We start from the raw sequence: 20747 nt of genomic DNA, 5'->3' as shown, positions 1-20747 counted from the left end.
TCCTGTAAATCTCCTTGCAATCGCCTGTGCGTTTGGAATTTTCTCACCATCCCGTTGCTGCAGTTCGTCACACCTACGCATTGCGGTGCATACGCATGCACAGTTCAGACCTGATCACCCACCGTGTGAAAACGCACAGCAGCGATCAGGTCTGAATTAGCCCCTTTATGCTGTATGAAATTAATTATCTCCAAAGTATCTTAAACTACATCCAGAAAGTCAGCCACCAGGAGCTTAAAAGAATTTTTCTTTTATAAGATTAAGGAAGAGTAACCCAAAACCTGACCCTTGGCAAAACATTCCTGAATGTTTGAGGTACTAGATCACTTCCACCCTCCACAGAATGAACAAACAGCGTCTCCAGTGATTTCCAAGCTTTCAATAGATTCACATGATGAATCTATATTACCCTTTGGGTATCTGTTTGGAAAATGTCATAATTTACATCTGCTAGTGTATGATTTGCTTCAATAGGACCCTGCAATTATGCTACTAATTTGTTACCTGGAATAGTCAATAGTAATACAATTTCTCCCATTTGTCTAAGTTCCTTTTCTCTATTCAGAATATTCCATAAAACAAAACAGGAATATTTAATTTCCTTTGCACTATCCAAAGACTGATCATCAACAGCCACTACATTTTCAAAAGGTCTTCTGACCACCTGTTTAGTGGTCTGAGATCAGAGAATGGGGAAATGGGAAGAGTCAATATTGCTTCATTAAAACATTAGTACTATGCAAATTCACCCTAACATTGATTTAATTCTGCCTTATTGTGCAAATCAATATCAAAAAATGTATTCATATCAGTGATAATACCAGCAGATTCAGATATATCAGTGATAGCATCAGCAGATTCATATATATCGATAACACTACATTACATCAATATCAACATTGGTAGATTCCTATGCTTCCTGTGGGGGCATATGTGTATCTGGCATTGTCGGGGCATATGTACATCTGGCACAGTGTGGGCATATGTATATCTGCAACAGTGTGGGCCTATGTATATCTGGCACTTTTAGGGGCATATGGGTATATGGCACTATTGGGGGCATATGTGTATCTGGTACTGCTCTACTGGTGGCATATGTGTATCTGGCACTATTGGTGGCATATGTGTATCTGCCACTGCACTACTGAGGGCATATTTGTATCTGGCCCCCACGTGTGTATCGCACACCCATTTTTTGGCACGCGCGCCTAAGGCGCACACACAGTACCACTGCATTGAAGTAAATGTTTTCTTCACGATACTTGACATCTCTTTGATTATACTTTATTGTTGGTTTTTCGAAAAAAACCTTTGAAAATTGCATATAAGATTCTAGACCTTGATTATTTGGCCCATTTTGGATTTTGAGTTTGACATGCCTAGTCTAAAGAAACTTTTAAATCTGGTAAAAGACTCCTCATAATTAAAGTATTGGTAAGGCCCAAATTTAGCTGACCACTTTATGTTCACTTGGAATCATTACCTAAATCATCAAAGAGCTTGTGGTCACAGTAGTAAAGCAGAGATGTGTGCGGAGTATCGTGTTTTCGTTTTGGTTATAATATCGTCCTTGTGTTTTTGTTTAGGTTTTGCAAAGCCACCCTCAAGTGTTTTGTTTCGGAATTCAGATTTAAAATCTGAATCTTGGGTTTTGAATTCCTTGACAATTGATAAAAACAGTTAAAATCGTGTTACTTTTTTGCACAATGATCTATAAATAAATCACAATAGTCATTTATTTCAGTGACACAAATATCTTTAATATTTTTATTAAATATATCTTTTCTACAGTCATTTTTGGCTCTTATGAATCCCAAATATGATAACCCCTATCAAGTAAAAACTGCTGCATTTATAGTCTCAAATGTGACCTACATTCTTCAAATGGTTAAGTGTACATTCAAGTGAGTGTGTAAATGTTAGTGAATAACATAAGTAACACCCCCTAAAATGCACAGTATAAATAGATGATAGATAGATAGATAGATAGACAGATAGATAGATAGATAGATAGATAGATAGATAGATCTATATAGTCAATTTGGACTTGAGGAGCCTGCACACTGCACTGAGTGTCAAGTGTCTGGTTTTTCTTCAAGCTCATATTACCTAATTTTCTTTCTAGGCCACTAAGCTATACAAGTGAATATGCAATCCAAATTCATCATGTAGGTTTTGTCACAACTGAGGGTCTAGGCTGACAGGAGGAAGCCTCAGTTGTAGGGGCTGAGATGAAATTAAACTTGGGAGGTTTAATCAGACCCCTGGACATGTAAGTGTAGAAGGATTACCCGAAGGTGTGACCATGACAACCAGGTTTAAAAGTCAATAAAAGATTTATTAACAGACTCCGTGTTGATACAACAGTAATCAAAGATAATAATAAGCAGAGATAAATAAAACAGTTCCTGGATCACTATAACCTTGAGAGGCGCCACAGAGCACTGGTAGGTTGAGGAACAGATGTTAAAGTCCCATTGATGGAATATCCTTACCAGGCCTGTCTGTAGTAGTGAACGTAGCCGAGGAACACGCCAGCAGGTGTAATAGGTAAAGCTGGTAACTTGAACAGACTGTTGTAGATACTGGATAGAACCAGCCAGGTGGTAGAAACACGGAGTGGACGCTGAATGGAATCAGCCAGGTGATGAAGACACGGAGTGGATGCTGGATGGAACCAGCCAGGTGATGAAGTCACGGAGTGGATGCTGGATGGAACCAGCCAGGTGATGAAGTCACGGAGTGGATGCTGTATGATGCTAGAGAGCGTGGAAACAGGAGAGTTGAAAAGTGGTTACCGGTGGTTAGTGGAGACTGCTGGTAAGTAGGGATCCGCTGGAACAACACCGGCACTTTAAAGAAGCTGGATACTGCTGGAAGCTAACCGCTGGAAGCAGATGGGTTAATAGCTGGAAGCTGGAATAGCCACGGAGGACTGCAGAGTCAGGCTGCACTGCAGGATGGAAAGCAGGTGCGGGTCTCTTAGTGGAGGCTGGAGACAGGAGCTGGAAACCTGGAGAAACAACCACAGGAGAGAGAGACTGGAACTAGGTTTGACAACCAAAGCACTGACCATTTCCTGGTTCAGGCACAGGATATTCATACCTGCTGCAATGCAGGCATTGGCTGATCAATCATGCAGATTCCACAGCGCAGCGGATTGGTGGAGATTGAACATGTGACTGAAACCAACATGGCTGCACCCATGTTAGTACTTGGAGAGAAAGTTGGTTTGGAAAACCATGTGGAAACACAGCAGCAATGGCGGCGCAGGCCGCGGAGGACAGAAGATGCCAAACTGACAACTGCACACTGGGACACATGGATGACAGCGAAGGCCGCGGCAGGCATGAGACATCACTATGACAACCTGTATACTGGAACACAGGAACGGCGGCGGAGGCCGCGGAGGACGGGAGACGCCATACAGAAATCAAACATGGCGCCGCTGTGACAGTGTCTCAGAGTGACAGGAGGGAGATGCAGAGTGTGGACATCAGTAACACAGTTGAGATCCGGCTCTGGAACGCTGAGCCAGCCTCAGGAGACATCTAAAAGGCAAGTAATGGCGTCCAGATACCCGGATCGTGACAGGTTTTGTGTAATGCTGAAATGAACAAACAGACAAAGATAGTCAAGATAAAAATGTTTAGTCTACATAGTTCATAAACAGTCCCTAGAAGTATATACAGTATAAAAAAAAAAAAGCTGTGTACAGACACAACCATTGCAGTTTTATAGACGTACAGATTCAAAATAATGTAAAAAAAACAAAACAAAACATTTATTCTAAACCAGTGGTCCACAAACTTCCTGGGATCACAACACCCTTTATTGTCTCAGGAATTTCTTTGCTGCACCCCTATGTAATACGGGTTATCTAGCAGAAAAAAGCTTACTTATTTTTCTTGATCCACACAATGTATGTTTCAGTAGTAATTATGAAGCAAGATACATTTACCATACCGAAGCATGATTTAACTGGTCTGATGGGGAAAAGGGGTTAATTCCTGTTGTGCAATAATGCTTCAGATCCATGCCCTCTACAAATGTTTATTATTAATCTGACAGTCGGGAAAGTCCAGCATATATATTTGATGTGTATGGAGAGGTGCAGTCTATCCAGATTTAGGGGTATATTCATGAAGCAGTGAATAGACTCCTTCAGCTGGTCATACACTAAACCAACTTGCATCCAATCATCCAACTAGCTGGCTGGTTGGAATGAAAATCTGGTATTGTATGAGAGCAAATGGCAATCAGCAATTTGCTTCCAAATGCTGGAAAACAGATTAAAATGGTCATTCAGGTAAATTGGTTAAATCAGTTTGATTTAAACAATTTATCTGAAAGATAGTTCATGTCTATAGATTGTAAGTTTGCGAGCAGGGCCTTCCTACCTCTATGTCTGTCTGTCTTTGCCCAGTTTTGTTCTATAACAGTTCTAATTGTAAAGCGCAATGGAATATGCTGTGCTATATAAGAAACTGCTAATAATAATAATAATAATAAAATAATAATGTCTTTTTTTCAGGGATTGGTTGGATTGAATGTTGGTGTAGTGTATGGCCAGCTTTAATGTAAGTGCAGAGGTTAAGAAAAACTTGTAATTGTTTTAAAAGCCTTACTTTATTTTCTGCATCATTGATGTCTAGGAAAATTGAAAAAGTTTTAGAACTTGTTCCTCCTTCAACTCTATATAGACAGACAGACAGACAGACAGACAGACAGACAGACAGAGACATACAGAATAGATGATCTCAGGATTTTTTGATTTTTGTTTTAAAGAGAAAACTCATACTCTGAGCAAAGACCAATGGAAAAAAAAAACCACGTAATCATTTTTGTATGTTTCACATAACTAAACAAGTACAGTCATAACCATTATACCTGTGTACTCAAATAGTTAAGGATTATGTGTATCTTTCCTAATCTTTACAGCTGTCAACACTAGATCCTCAATACTCAGGAATATATATGTATATATGTGTTAAACAATATAGCAATGTACTATAATATGAACAAAGCACATCAAGTTTCAAGGATCTCCCCATGGCTAGTTGGAAGAGTCCCAAAACGTCTCTATAACAGGAAATGGAAAGTGACAGATAATATCTTCAATTCCACTAAACATTAAAATTTTCTATATGCCAAGACAACACCCAAGAATCATAAAAGTGTTCTTAATCAGGAAAAAAAAGAAGAAAAAAGACAAACAGTTGTTCTACAAATGGGATGCGGTTAACATCCCAGCTGTCGGAATTCCGGCTGTCAGAATACAGTCACCCATTAAAAGCCCGGCCTTGGAATCATGATAGGGTCAGGATACCAATGCCAGAACTCAGACAGCTGAGATCCAGACCATTGTAAGTATACACGGTATACTCAGGTTACTGCCGTGGGGGGCAATTAGGTTTAGCCAACACCGGGGAGGTTAGGGTTAGGCTGCGTACAGGGAGGGGGGGGGGTAGGTTTAGGTACCACTAGGGGAGGTTACAGTTAGGCACTAAGGGGGGGTAAGGGATCGGCTGTGGAACCCTATTTTGACCGCTGGCATCCGGTCTGGCGGTGATTCATACCGAACCCCTTCTAACAATGGTACATTAGACAGAGTGACCAACAAATATTGTGGGGCCCAATACAAATGAAACAGGCAGAGCCCCCCCACCTCCTTGACAAACTCCAACATTTCCTTGCCCCTGATACTGACCCAGTGGATGCAGAAGTGTAGCAAGGAGCCCTTACGCCTAGAGCAATAGAATGCACGCAATGTACATTCTATGTATGTAACTTAACCTTAGACTTTCCCATACAGTATATATATATCGAGTGGGGCTATTAAATCTATTTCTAGACATCTTTGGCCTATTGTAAGCACTGATGGAGACTTGAATTTGGAGGATAAGACACTTATGCCTTATTATACCAGAGGGCGAAATATTCGTGATTGGGTATTTAAAACTGATATTACTAATATGTCCAGTGTTCCTTCTACTCAAGGGCCCTCATTCCGAGTTGATCGGTCGCAAGGCGAATTTAGCAGAGTTACACACGCTAAGCCGCCGCCTACTGGGAGTGAATCTTAGCTTCTTAAAATTGCGACCGATGTATTCGCAATATTGCGATTACTAACTACTTAGCAGTTTCAGAGTAGCTCCAGACTTACTCTGCCTGTGCGATCAGTTCAGTGCTTGTCGTTCCTGGTTGACGTCACAAACACACCCAGCGTTCGCCCAGGCACTCCCACCGTTTCTCCGGCCACTCCTGCGTTTTTTCCGGAAACGGTAGCGTTTTCAGCCACACGCCCCTGAAACGCCGTGTTTCCGCCCAGTAACACCCATTTCCTGTCAATCACATTACGATCGCCGGAGCGAAGAAAAAGCCGTGAGTAAAAATACTTTCTTCATAGTAAAGTTACTTGGCGCAGTCGCAGTGCGAACTTTGCGCATGCGTACTAAGCGGATTTTCACTGCGATGCGATGAAAAAGAACGAGCGAACAACTCGGAATGAGGGCCAATATTTTCTAAGTCGATGCAACGGATGCTACAAATGTATCAATTGCATTACATGTCGATACCTTATTGCGGGTGACAGTTTCTGTCATCCATACAGTGGCAAAAGGTTCTACATTAGACATAAAGTGACATGCACTACCAAGTTTATTGTTTATTTCATCAGATGTCCTTGTGGACTTTATTATGTCGGCAAGACCGACAATACTCTGGCAGGGCATCGTTCCACCATTCGGGCTGCTTTGGAATCTGGCAGTAGTAATCACCCCGTTGCTAGGCACTTTGCTGAGGCAGGACATAGTATGGCTAATTTACAATATATGATTATAGATCATGTGCCTGCATCTTTAAGAGGTGGTAACCGTTCACTTAAATTACTTAGATGTGAGTCAGGATGGAACCATAGATTAGGGACTCTTGTACCTCGTGGTTTAAATGATACTTTGGGTCTTCATGCATTCATTTAAATTATATATATCAAATGTTGACAGTATTTTTCTTATGCTGCATGTATATTTGGATTGTAGTCCTGTATGCTTTTCAGTTCACCTCTTGCTATGTTTTTTCACTTTGTTTTTATTAGCGCCGGTTACCAGGGCTATGGACTGGGCTTGATGACGCCATTGGTGGGCGCCACGCTTCCTGGTTCCGGACGCCACTGGCGGCGCGTGTCACTCGGTGGGGATATAAGGTGAGCCTGGTTTTAAGTTTGTTATATGCCTGATGATGATGTGAAAATAAAATACATCGAAACGTTGCTGCTACACATGCCTGCATGATCGTGAGTTTATTGGTCCGGGTGCCGCTTGGGAATTGCTGTTATATATATATATATATATATATATATATATATAGCAAAGACACACTCCACAGGACTTCAGAAATCACCAATGCAGCAGACAGCTTAGTATATCAACGTTTCAGGCACTCTTTATTAGCGCCTTTCGTCAGGACAAAGAACAACTAGACAAAACATACCTTTATAGCAGTCAGTGTACCCTCCACCTCCCGGCGTCTCCCCGCACTTCCGGAGCTGGTCGTCATTACGTCACACCCCGCCACGCGAACGGACCGGCTTGAGGGGCGGGACCGGTGTCCATGGCGACCAAGCACCAATCCACACATGTCCCAGTACCCAGCAGACATTCCGGGGGCGTGCAGAGGCGCTCGTATCCCAACCAATTCGGTGCAGGTGGGCGTGGCAGTATCCATAGCAACCCGTGACACATAAACAAAAAAGCATACATATACACTTCTAGAAAAACACCTAAAAACACAATTATAGTGACAGTTATCAATTGCATGTCGAACCTATATCCTGTGCAATCTTCTGATCAAGCGGAATTATATCAAACGCTATCTGTAAACCTTACTATCTTCCTACAGTGCATGGCCTACAAATTGCCTATGCTAAAACTATGGAGGTCATTCCGAGTCGTTCGCTCGGAAAATTTCTTCGCATCGCAGCGTTTTTCCGCTTAGTGCGCATGCGCAATGTCCGCACTGCGACTGCGCCAAGTAAATTTGCTATGAAGTTTGGATTTTTACTCAAGGCTTTTTCTTCGCTCAGGCGATCGTAGTGTGATTGACAGGAAATGGGTGTTACTGGGCGGAAACAGGCCGTTTTATGGGCGTGTGGGAAAAAACGCTACCGTTTCCGGAAAAAACGCGGGAGTGGCTGGAGAAACGGAGGAGTGTCTGGGCGAACGCTGGGTGTGTTTGTGACGTCAAACCAGGAACGATAAGCACTGAACTGATCGCAGATGCCGAGTAAGTCTGAAGCTACTCTGAAACTGCTACGAGATGTGTAATCGCAATATTGCGAATCTTTCGTTCGCAATTTTAAGAAGCTAAGATTCACTCCCAGTAGGCGGCGGCTTAGCGTGTGCAATACTGCTAAAATCGCCTTGCGAGCGAACAACTTGGAATGAGGGCCTATAGACAAGAACTTACTCAACTAAGGAGCATGTAGAAGGGCAGAACATTTTATCAAATACCATAGCTGGGATCTATTACCCATATGGCAGAGACTACCCAGCAATCTTTTAATCTGACCAAAACAATGCACATACCCTAGTAATTACCGAATTATGAAATAGTACAGCATAATAAATCAGCCACAACCTAACTAGACATCAACTACAGAAAACAAGTCAGAGATAGATTTTCATTCAGCCCCCCGGGGGACACTGTGTTCATCTCAAAGATCAATTTGGATTCAAGCCGGATTAATTTCTTGTTTCTGTCGCCACCTCTGCTCATGGGCGGAACACTATTTCATCACTCCATGGCACTAATAGTTTGTTTTATATATATGTAACACCTTCACATAATTTTCCTTTACTCCTCACATTATTCACACATGCAGCAACAGCTGCTCCTACCTCTTTAACCCTATATTTTTATCACTCCTGCGATGCCCTGGGGTTGTCTGGCTGGGTGGCTCTGGGGTGTCCTGCCCCCCGGACCTGAACCCCTATAGTTAGTGTTAGGGACTTACCCAATGAGAGGCTACCTTGATGCGGTGGGTAAGCTCATAGCCCTGGCCAGGAATATGCTAAGTGCCTCTGGTTACTACAGGTTGAGCTAGTGTGAGATAGTGCACCTGCTACCTTTTCCCTCTGAACACTTTACTAAGTCTCAAGCAGAGTAGCACCTCACTACCTAATTAAGGTGTGCAAATTAGGGCCCTTTTCCCTCTGTAACTGATGTATTCATACATTTTTGAAGGTAGGAGATACCTTCACCCTAATTTAGCACCCTGCCCCACCCACCCCTCTGATTTTAAATAGTCCAACACTCTAGCCTTTACATTTGGAATGAGCACACTGAGGTAAGACTCCTACATTTTGATTAATATGGCAGTCCATAATGGGGGGAATTCTCTGGGGTGTGGGGCTCCCTGTGCCTGCCGTGGCTGGGTGTCCCTGGGGCATCGCAATTTAACACTATTTCATCACTCCATGGCACTAATAGTTTGTTTTATATATATGTAACACCTTCACATAATTTTCCTTTACTCCTCACATTATTCACACATGCAGCAACAGCTGCTCCTACCTCTTTAACCCTATATTTTTATCACTCCTGCGATGCCCTGGGGTTGTCTGGCTGGGTGGCTCTGGGGTGTCCTGCCCCCCGGACCTGAACCCCTATAGTTAGTGTTAGGGACTTACCCAATGAGAGGCTACCTTGATGCGGTGGGTAAGCTCATAGCCCTGGCCAGGAATATGCTAAGTGCCTCTGGTTACTACAGGTTGAGCTAGTGTGAGATAGTGCACCTGCTACCTTTTCCCTCTGAACACTTTACTAAGTCTCAAGCAGAGTAGCACCTCACTACCTAATTAAGGTGTGCAAATTAGGGCCCTTTTCCCTCTGTAACTGATGTATTCATACATTTTTGTAGGTAGGAGACACCATCACCCTAATTTAGCACCCTGCCCCACCCACCCCTCTGATTTTAAATAGTCCAACACTCTAGCCTTTACATTTGGAATGAGCACACTGAGGTAAGACTCCTACATTTTGATTAATATGGCAGTCCATAATGGGGGGAATTCTCTGGGGTGTGGGGCTCCCTGTGCCTGCCGTGGCTGGGTGTCCCTGGGGCATCGCAATTTAACACTATTTCATCACTCCATGGCACTAATAGTTTGTTTTATATATATATGTAACACCTTCACATAATTTTCCTTTACTCCTCACATTATTCAAACATGCAGCAACAGCTCTGGGGTGTCCTGCCCCCCGGACCTGAACCCCTATAGTTAGTGTTAGGGACTTACCCAATGAGAGGTTACCTTGATGCGGTGGGTAAGCTCATAGCCCTGGCCAGGAATATGCTAAGAACATGTCTAATCCTGATCTTTTTCCCAGAATGAGGGTGGACGATGGTCGGACCCGTTTCCAGGTAACGGCAGGTTGTACAACCTGGTGCTTTACTCAGGAAATGTGATCTAAGCTCTTTGCCTTGTGGTGTCACATCATTATGGACTAGCCAGTCCTTGAGATTCTTCCCTCTGCGATGGCACTGAAGTAACTGGCTATCCTTTAGGGCAGGGATGGATTTGTCAGTTTGTATAATCGGCCACAGTTTCCTTGCATTGTCCCTTATTAGCGTACTAGCCACATTAAAGGTTGTGCTGAAAGGAGTAATTTTACGGACATTTCTGTCCTTCTTTGTCAAGCACTGTTCACGTGTCAAAGAAAGGGCTTTTGACTTATCTTTTAATAAATCATTCATTAGATAACCTCTTTGAAGGAACTTCTGTATCATTCCATCAATCTCCACTTCTGCATCAGAGACATCACTACTGATTCTTCTTGCTCTTAGAAATTGTGAGAACGGTAACCCTATCTTCATCGCCACAGGGTAGCAGCTGGTATCATAAAGCAATGTGTTTTTATCTGTGGGCTTATGGTACAGTGAGGTAACCAGCTTATTCCCCTTCCTTGTGATATTAACATCAAGGTAGTGTATAGACTCAACACTACTTTCATACGTGAATTTGATGTTGGGGTCCATGAGGTTAATGGCTTCCATATGGTCTTGAAACGTTTCTTGTTTACCTGACCAGACTATCAGAAGATCGTCTATGTACCTTGTAAAGATGATTATGCCCCTTGAAAAAGAATAATTTTGCAGAAATAACTTGCGCTCCATGGCTAACATATAGGCGTTGACGAACGTCGGAGCCACATTGCTCCCCATGGCGCAACCAACACGCTGCAAGTAGTATTGGCCATCAAAATAGAAGAAATTACGTGTTAACGTTAGCTCCAGTAGTTGTAAGAAGAAGGACAGCTCTGGTCCTTTATAATGGGGGTTACCATCCAACAAAAACTTAACAGCATTGATCCCATCACTGTGGGGGATATTTGTGTACAGACTCACGACGTCGACACTGCTTAGTACGCATGCTTCCGGAAGTGATGGACAATCTTCCAACAGTATAAGTAATTGTGTTGTGTCTTGTAGTACTGTGACCTCGGCTTGTATAACTGGTTGAAGGAAAAAGTCCAGGTATTTCACTATCATACTGTATAGCGAGCCCCGTGCTGAGATAATTGGACATCCCGGCGGTTTGTCCAAATTTTTATGGACTTTGGGCAGTGTATAAAGGATTGGGGTCACCAGAAACTCAGTAGATAATGCTTTCATGGTCGTCATATCAATGACAGATGCTTGCTGGGCACTCAATAGAATTTCATCAACCTCTCTCTTAAATGTGGTAGTTGGATCAGAGGTAAGATTACGGTATACCCCATGATCATTCAGTTGTCGGTAGATCTCCTCATTGTAATTCGACAGGTCTTGAAGCACTATGGCGCCCCCCTTGTCTGCTGACCTTATTATTAAAGATTTATTCAAACTCAGTTCCTTTAAGGCCGCAAATTCTCCTTTAGTGAGGTTAGAAGGTGTTGGAGGAAGCTGTTTAGCCCCAATGTCCACTGTAGACTCCAACATCCGTGCATAACTTCTTATGGACGGATTATGTGTAGGTGGATCAAATAAGGATTTTGGTCTAAAAGGATGTCCCATAGAATCAACGGAGTTTCTCTCTAGCATCCTACCAAAATATTCTTTTAATTTAAGATTTCTCTGATGTTTCCACGTGTCAATTTTCCATTCAAATCTATTGAATTTGACAGTCGGTATAAAAGACAATCCTTTATTCAATACCTTGGTCTCGTCAGCAGTCAATACATGTGATGATAAATTGATTATCAGATTATTTGTAGGCATTAGCATCTTCCTTTGCCTTTCGCATTGGCCCCCGTGCCTCATTTTGAAGTGGTGTCTCTTCCTTGCGCACCCCCGGCGCGCGTCGTTGCCCCTAAAGGGGGTTTCTTGCTGTTACTAGAGGATGGGAGTTCCACTTCACTTGCCGTGCTATCACCTGTGGAGGCTTTTGTGTCAGTCAAAAACCGTCTTGCGTTTCTGCTATTTGCAAACAACCTTTGCTGTCTCTGAGGGTATCTGCCCGTGGCCCACGGATATACAGATTGTTCTTCATAATCTCTATTTACAGTGCTTAGTTTAGATTTATTATATTTGATGAGTTCTCGTCTATAATGATCAACTTTTTGCTGTAATTTGTCTATCCAGCCTGCATCAGGATCATCTGTGAGTAAATGTAAAGATTTTTTCTCCAATTCAGTTACCTTGGCACTCGTCTCCTTTAGAATCCTGGTGGATTCTTCTATTACCAGGATCATCAGGCCAAAGGAGCACTTGTTGAGTACTGCCACCCAACGGCGGCAGAACGCAGGGTTTATCCTTCCAATCGTAGGTACATTTTTAAGTCTAAAACCCGTTGGGATCTTGCGGTCTCGGTAGTAATCCGAAATGGTGATTCCATGCAGCTGGTAATCCACTTCCTTTTTCTTTAGTTTAAGTAAATTGTAAAACGTGTCCTCTGCTGAGTCACCACCGGCCGTCGTTTGTAGTGTCTCCTTAACCAAGTGTGATTCTGCTTCAGAATCAGTGAAACTTAGTAGTTCACCCACCGGTAGGTTAACGGTCTGAAATCCCACAAGAACTTTAATTTTATTAGTTTTCTCCATAGTAACCAAATACGAGTATTAAAGGGTAACTACCGCAATTAAATAGGTAACAGTCACAAAAAATGAAAACACACCCTTGAGTGTAAATTAGTGAATGAAAGGGTTAAAAACAGGACACTGACATACTGAATAGAACAATACAGCAGTGGTTGCCTTGTCCACAGGGTACTTATCCAATAAGACTCATGTATAAGCAGAAACGTGTTTTTGACTGGCACTCCACATAAGAACAATAGCACCTGGGTGCCCTCCCAACGACCTGTGAGGGACTTGATGCAGCAAAGACACACGGGCGGCACTCCACAGGACTTTAGAAATCACCAATGCAGCAGACAGCTTAGTATATCAACGTTTCATGCACTCTTTATTAGCGCCTTTCGTCAGGACAAAGAACAACTAGACAAAACATACCTTTATAGCAGTCAGTGTACCCTCCACCTCCCGGCGTCTCCCCGCACTTCCGGAGCTGGTCGTCATTACATCACACTCCGCGACGTGATTGGACCGGCTTGAGGGGCGGGACCGGTGTCCATGGCGACCAAGCACCAATCCACACGTGTCCCAGTCCCCAGCAGACCTTCCGGGGGCGTGCAGAGACGCTCGTATCCCAACCAAGCCGGCGCAGGTGGGCGCGGCAGTATCCAAAGCAACCCGTGACACATAAACAAAAAAGCATACATATACACTTCTAGAAAAACACCTAAAAACACAATTATAGTGACAGTTATCAATTGCATGTCGAACCTAGATCCTGTGCAATCTTCTGATCAAGCGGAATTATATCAAACGCTATCTGTAAACCTTACTATCTTCCTACAGTCAAGAGAAAGGAAGAGACATATAGTCTCTAGGGGCCATGCACAGGCTGTTCAACAGTATTAATGAAAAAATATATATATACCTAAATAAGAACCAGCCTATTTGAGAGAAAACAATTAAACAGGTAGAATACCCTCAATATAATTGAATTGGGCTGGAGGTGCACCAGTAAGCATAATGCAAACTAGAAAAGGGACAAGGGGGAGAACGACCATAGAACGGTCGTCACCCAGAGAAGGCTTACTTTGTGGCGCACTCTTTTTTATTATTAAATTTGTTAATATTGTAAGATTAAAACTTAACATTTATTAAGATTATTAAGATAAAGTGGTCAAAAGTAGGACACAAACAAAACAGGTCGTTCAAAATTGACTTTTGGTGACACAAAATCATAACATGGCTTGTACGTGGTTAATATTCCTTATATTGTACTAATAAAGTCTCCAAATAGATAAATTTAAAACATAGCCACGTACCTGCTAATGTGACAAAAATACAATCAAAAAATAATGATAATCATTTCATAGTGTAGATAGCTCATCATTGACCTCATAGCAAGAATAACCCATCCAAAGGTTACTTCTAACATATAATGATGAGAAAAATGTGAAACAAAAAGTGAAATATTGATTAAATAATTTTACGGGTAGCTAAAGGTTCCAAGAGATCTCTCTCAATAATCGATTGGATCTCATTCTGAAAGCATATACCCGATTAGCGGCAACTGCCTAATCTACTGGCGTACATCCCCTTTAATAAGAGGGAATAGTAGTCCTCCAAGAGGACAGGAATGGTATAAATGCACACTTCAGTAATCTATAACAATTAATATCGCACCTAATGCATCAGAAAATCAGTGGGTAATCAAATAGCAATCCGTATCTTGATTACTAAACATATGTGTATCAATCAGTGTCTTAATTATTGATCCATATCTTTGATTATTATAACATAAGCGTCTCCTATTCATGCGTAATGGCAGCTCATATACATACACATATTTCTTTTTAGTAGCCGATAATTAATAGAACAGGAGAAAGACATGAGGTTCATATAGTTCAATAATACCACATGATGACGTGCACATGTAAGTAAATTCATAAAATATATACATCATGATCATGGTCCCATTACTAGATAACCTAACACTGTAACATCATGTATTGAAGAAGAGGAAATCCCTGATGGTAAGACCTGTCTCCTTCTATGTTATTCCGTTCTGTCAGGCCAATGGCTAAAACATATTCAGAACCCACATAATAGCATTATTTTATTACGAAACAAAATAATATTGTATCTATCAATGACAACAATGTATCATAGTGTAGTATACCCTGTTGCAAAACAGTAGGCTGCTATTTCATGTAGGTGATTTTTAGGAGAAAGTAAGCAGGTCCCGACACTGACAGACTGGTTCCCCTTTCTGCTGTCGTCTCATGTGCAATTATGCATTGAATGAGATCGATGAGAGCTCGGAATGACATCATTTTGACATAATTTATAATTTGGAGCTTACATTTTGTAAGTGGATCCAATGTTACTAGATTGTCACTAATGTTTAATTAATAATATTAATTATGTTGGGCCATGGTCTTTGATTGAATTAGATTATGTCATTATCAATTGACAGCACAAAAAAACTTTTTACCTGTTAATTGGGGACAGTGCTTCCGATTAGAATCATGTTTTATTAATTACTCTTGCTCCGCAAACTGCTCTAGGGACAACACTAGAATTTTTTACCTGTGAATTGGGGAATGTGTTTCCGATTAGAATCATGGCCCTCATTCCGAGTTGTTCACTCGCAAGTGAATTTTAGCAGATTTGCTCATGCTAAGCCGCCGCCTACTGGGAGTGAATCTTAGCATCTTAAAATTGCGAACGATGTATTCGCAATATTGCGATTACACACCTCGTAGCAGTTTCTGAGTAGCTTCAGACTTACTCGGCATCTGCGATCATTTCACTGCTTGTCGTTCCTGGTTTGACGTCACAAACACACCCAGCGTTCGCCCAGACACTCCCCCGTTTCTCCGGCCACTCCTGCGTTTTTTCCGGAAACGGTAGCGTTTTTTCCCACACGCCCATAAAACGGCCTGTTTCCACCCAGTAACACCCATTTCCTGTCAATCACATTACGGTCGCCAGAACGATGAAAATGCCGTGAGTAAAATTCCTAAGTGCGTAGCAAATTTACTTGGCGCAGTCGCAGTGCGGACATTGCGCATGCGCATTAAGCGGAAAATCGCTACGATGCGAAGATTTTTACAGAGCGAACAACTCGGAATGAGGGCCCATGTTTTGTGCATGTAATAATTACTCTTGGTCCGCAAACTGCTCTAGGGACCGCAACAATTGTATCTAATTGAAAGTCACGCCTGCACTGAGACTGCTACTTATATAGATCTGATTCACAGGTCTATGCGATACCGATGTGAACAAGCCTTAGTGAAACGTACGTCATCGGCATACCAGACGTACACTGTTTCCGGGGGCGTGGAATCCTCAGCCCGACCCGGCGTCTGGTCACGTGAGCGGCTCTCTGCATCTGTCCGTGCATACAGGAATGGTGGCATACACACGCTTCTTTTATTTCAGAGCGGCTCTCTCATCCACATTAGTCCCCCTACTGCCTCTGCACTGTGGCGGCACAACAGGGGAGTAGGGGTTCTTTTTGGGACAGCAGAAGCAACTCGTACTTCTTTCTTCCATCCCGGCATTAGACGTGACCCGAACTCTCATCGATCTCATTCACTGCATAATTGCACATGAGACGACAGCAGAAAGGGGAACCAGTCTGTCAGTGCCGGGACCTGCTTACTTTCTCCTAAAAATCACCTACATGAAATAGCAGCCTACTGTTTTGCAACAGGGTATACTACACTATGATACATTGTTGTCATTGATAGATACAATATTATTTTATTTTGTTTCACAATAAAATAATGCTATTATGTGGGTTCTGAATATGTTTTAGCCATTGGCCTGACAGAACGGAATAACATAGAAGGAGACAGGTCTTACCATCAGGGATTTCCTCTTCTTCAATACATGATGTTACAGTGTTAGGTTATCTAGTAATGGGACCATGATCATGATGTATATATTTTATGAATTTACTTACATGTGCATGTCATCATGTGGTATTATTGAACTATATGAACCTCATGTCTTTCTCCTGTTCTATTAATTATCGGCTACTAAAAAGAAACATGTGTATGTATATGAGCTGCCATTACGCATGAATAGGAGACGCTTATGTTATAATAATCAAAGATATGGATCAATAATTAAGACACTGATTGATACACATATGTTTAGTAATCAAGATACGGATTGCTATTTGATTACCCACTGATTTTCTGATGCATTAGGTGCGATATTAATTGTTAAAGATTACTGAAGTGTGCATTTATACCATTCCTGTCCTCTTGGAGGACTACTATTCCCTCTTATTAAAGGGCATGTACGCCAGTAGATTAGGCAGTTGCAAAATCATTTATTGAGAGAGATCTCTTGGAACCTTTAGCTACCCGTAAAATTATTTCATCAATATTTCACTTTTTGTTTCACATTTTTCTCATCATTATATGTTAGAAGTAACCTTTGGATGGGTTATTCTTGCTATGAGGTCAATGATGAGCTATCTACACTATGAAATGATTATCATTATTTTTTATTGTATTTTTGTCACATTAGCAGGTACGTGGCTATGTTTTAAATTTATCTATTTGGAGACTTTATTAGTACAATATAAGGAATATTAACCACGTACAAGCCATGTTATGATTTTGTGTCACCAAAAGTCAATTTTGACCGACCTGTTTTGTTTGTGTCCTACTTTTGACCACTTTATCTTAATAATCTTAATAAATGTTAAGTTTTAATCTTACAATATTTACAAATGTAATAATAAAAAAGAGTGCGCTACAAAGTAAGCCTTCTCTGGGTGACGAACGTTCTATGGTCGTTCTCCCCCTTGTCCCTTTTCTATCTTCCTACAGTGCATGGCCTACAAATTGCCTATGCTAAAACTATAGGCAAGAACTTACTCAACTAAGGAGCATGTAGTAGGGCAGAACATTTTATCAAATACCATAGCTGGGGTCTATTACCCATATGGCAGAGACTACCCAGCAATCTTTTAATCTGCCCAAAACAATGCACATACCCTAGTAATTACCGAATTATGAAATAGTACAGCATAATAAATCAGCCACAACCTAACTAGACATCAACTACAGAAAACAAGTCAGAGATAGATTTTCATTCAGCCCCCCAGGGGACACTGTGTTCATCTCAAAGATCCATTGGATTAATTTCTTGTTTCTGTCGCCACCTCTGCTCATGGGCGGAACATGATCCACCAATTTGTAACGTAGCATAGCCATCGAATGGCCTGCTTCCTTGAAATGTCTAGCCACTGGTTGATCACTCGCTTTTCCTTCAAGTGCATTTCTAATTGCCGACCTGTGTTGGGCTGCTCTCTCACGGAATGAGCACATCGTTTTCCCAATATAAGCAAGTCCACAGGGACACGACATAAATGACATATTTCGTCGTGCACGTAAGAACATGTCTAATCCTGATCTTTTTCCCAGAATGAGGGTGGACGATGGTCAGAGTGCCAGTCAAAAACACGTTTCTATTTATATATATATACTACCGTTTAAAAGTTTGGGCTCACTTATCAATTTCCTTTTTTTTAAAGAAAAGCACTGTTTTTTCAGTAAAGATAACATTAAATTAATCAGAAATGCACTCTATACGTTGTTAATGTGGTAAATGACTATACTAGCTGCAAACGGATGGTTTTTAATGGAATATTTACATTGGTGTATAGAGGCCTATTTTCAGCAACCATCACTCCAGTGTTCTAATGGTACATTGTGTTTGTTAATCACAGTAGAAGACTAATGGATGATTAGAAAACCCTTGAAAACCCTTGTGCAATTATGTTAGCACAGCTAAAAATGGGTTTGCTCATTAGAGAAGCTATAAAACTGGCCTTCCTTTGAGCTAGTTAAGTATCTGGAGCATCACATTTGTGGGTTCGATTATACTCTCAAAATGGCCACAAAAAGAGAACTTTCATGTGCAACTTGACAGTCTATTCTTAGAAATGAAGGCTATTCCATGCAAGAAATAGACAAGAAACTGAACATTTCCTACAATGGTGTGTACTACTCCCTTCAGAGTACAGCACAAAAAGGCTCAAACCAGAGTAGAAAGAGAAGTGGGAGGCCCCGGTGCACAACTGAGCAAGAAGACAAGTACATTAGAGTCTCTAGTTTGAGAAATAGACGCCTCACAGGTACTCCACTGGCAGCTTCATTAAATGGTACCTGCAAAACGCCTATGTCAACGTCTACAGTGAAGAGGCGACTCTGGGATGCTGGCCTTCTAGGCAGAGTGGCAAAGAAAAAGCCATATCTGAGACTGGCCAATAAAATGAAAAGATTAATATGGGCAAAAGAACACAGACATTGGACAGAGGAAGATTGGAAAAAGGTGTTATGGACAGACGAATCGAAGTTTGAGGTGTTTGGATCATACAGAAGTACATTTGTGAGATGCAGAACAAGTGAAAAGATGCTGGAACAGTGCCTGACGCCATCTGTCAAGCATGGTTGAGGTAATGTGATGGTCTGGGGCTGCTTTGGTGCTGGTAAAGTGGGAGATTTGCACAATGTAAAAGGTATTTTGAATAAGGAAGGCTATCCCTCCATTTTGCAACGCCATGCCATACCCTGTGGACAGTGCTTGATTGGAGCCAATTTCCTCCTACAACAGGACAATGACCCAAATCACACCTCCAAATTACGCAAGAACTATTTAGGGAAGAAGCAGGCAGCTGGTTTTCTGTCTGTAATGGAGTGGCCAGCACAGTCACTGGATCTTAACCCCATTGAGCTGTTGTGGAAGCAGCTTGACCATATGGTACGCAAGAAGTGCCCATCAAACCAATCCAACTTGTGGGAGGTGCTTCAGGAAGCGTGGGTTGAAATTTTTTCAGATTACCTCAACAAATTAACAGCTAAAATGCCAAAGGTCTGCAATGCTGTAATTGCTGCAAAGGGAGCATTCTTTGACGAAAGCAAAGTTTGAAGGACAAAATTATTATTTCAAATAAAAATCATTATTTCTAACCTTGGCAATATGTCCTATTAATTTTGCAACTCATTTGATAAATAAAAGTGAGTTTTCATGGAAAACATGAAATTGTCAGGGTGACCCCAAACTTTTGAACGGTAGTGTATATATACACATAGAAAATATAATAAATAATAAAAATTAGATAAAAATATTAAAACATTAACATTTTTAAAAATATAAATTTTCATGTACAAACCTTTAAAGTAAGAAATAAACCTTAATGATCTACTAAGGAAAAATTGTGCTTACTCAGGTTCAATTAAGTCAAGTTGAACATGGTCTTGCCTCCATTCATCTATGCCATTTCCATGGGGGAAGTGGAGAAGTCACACATGCGGAGGGTGGCAGTGGCACAAATGGGGAAGGGGACAGATGCATAAATAAAGAAGCTGGTAGAGGCACAGATGGTGAAGAAGCAGAAGGGCAGATGGAAAAGGAGGTAGGAGACACACGTGTTGACAGGGGAAGGCAGACTTGAGGAGGGGCAATAAGCAGAGATGGGGAAGGAAACATAGGCACAGTTGGGGAACGTTTATGTTTTTCTGTATTACTGTTAGGGATGAGTGGGTACGGTTCTCAGAGAACCGAATTCCCCCGAACTTTGAGGTCCGAGCCCAGATCCGAGTCAGGCTCGGTTTCTCTTGTCTAACTCAGATCCGATAATGAGGCAAAATGTCATCATCCCGCTGTCA

The 20747-nt window shown here is 41.7% G+C and overlaps 1 long non-coding RNA gene across 1 annotated transcript in view; it reads right to left on the bottom strand.

Moving 5' to 3' along the window:
• Positions 1 to 2317: 2317 nt before the first annotated feature.
• LOC135055583 (uncharacterized) overlaps positions 2318 to 20747 on the bottom strand; it is a 92061-nt gene continuing 73631 nt past the window's right edge. The window contains exon 4 of the long non-coding RNA XR_010243778.1: positions 2318 to 3607. This is a non-coding gene — a long non-coding RNA (uncharacterized LOC135055583). The remainder of the gene's footprint in view (positions 3608 to 20747) is intronic.

The sequence above is a fragment of the Pseudophryne corroboree genome, chromosome 3 (assembly GCF_028390025.1).
Source record: "Pseudophryne corroboree isolate aPseCor3 chromosome 3, aPseCor3.hap2, whole genome shotgun sequence".
NCBI classification, from domain to species: domain Eukaryota; kingdom Metazoa; phylum Chordata; class Amphibia; order Anura; family Myobatrachidae; genus Pseudophryne; species Pseudophryne corroboree.
This window is presented reverse-complemented; position numbering and strand designations above follow the sequence as displayed.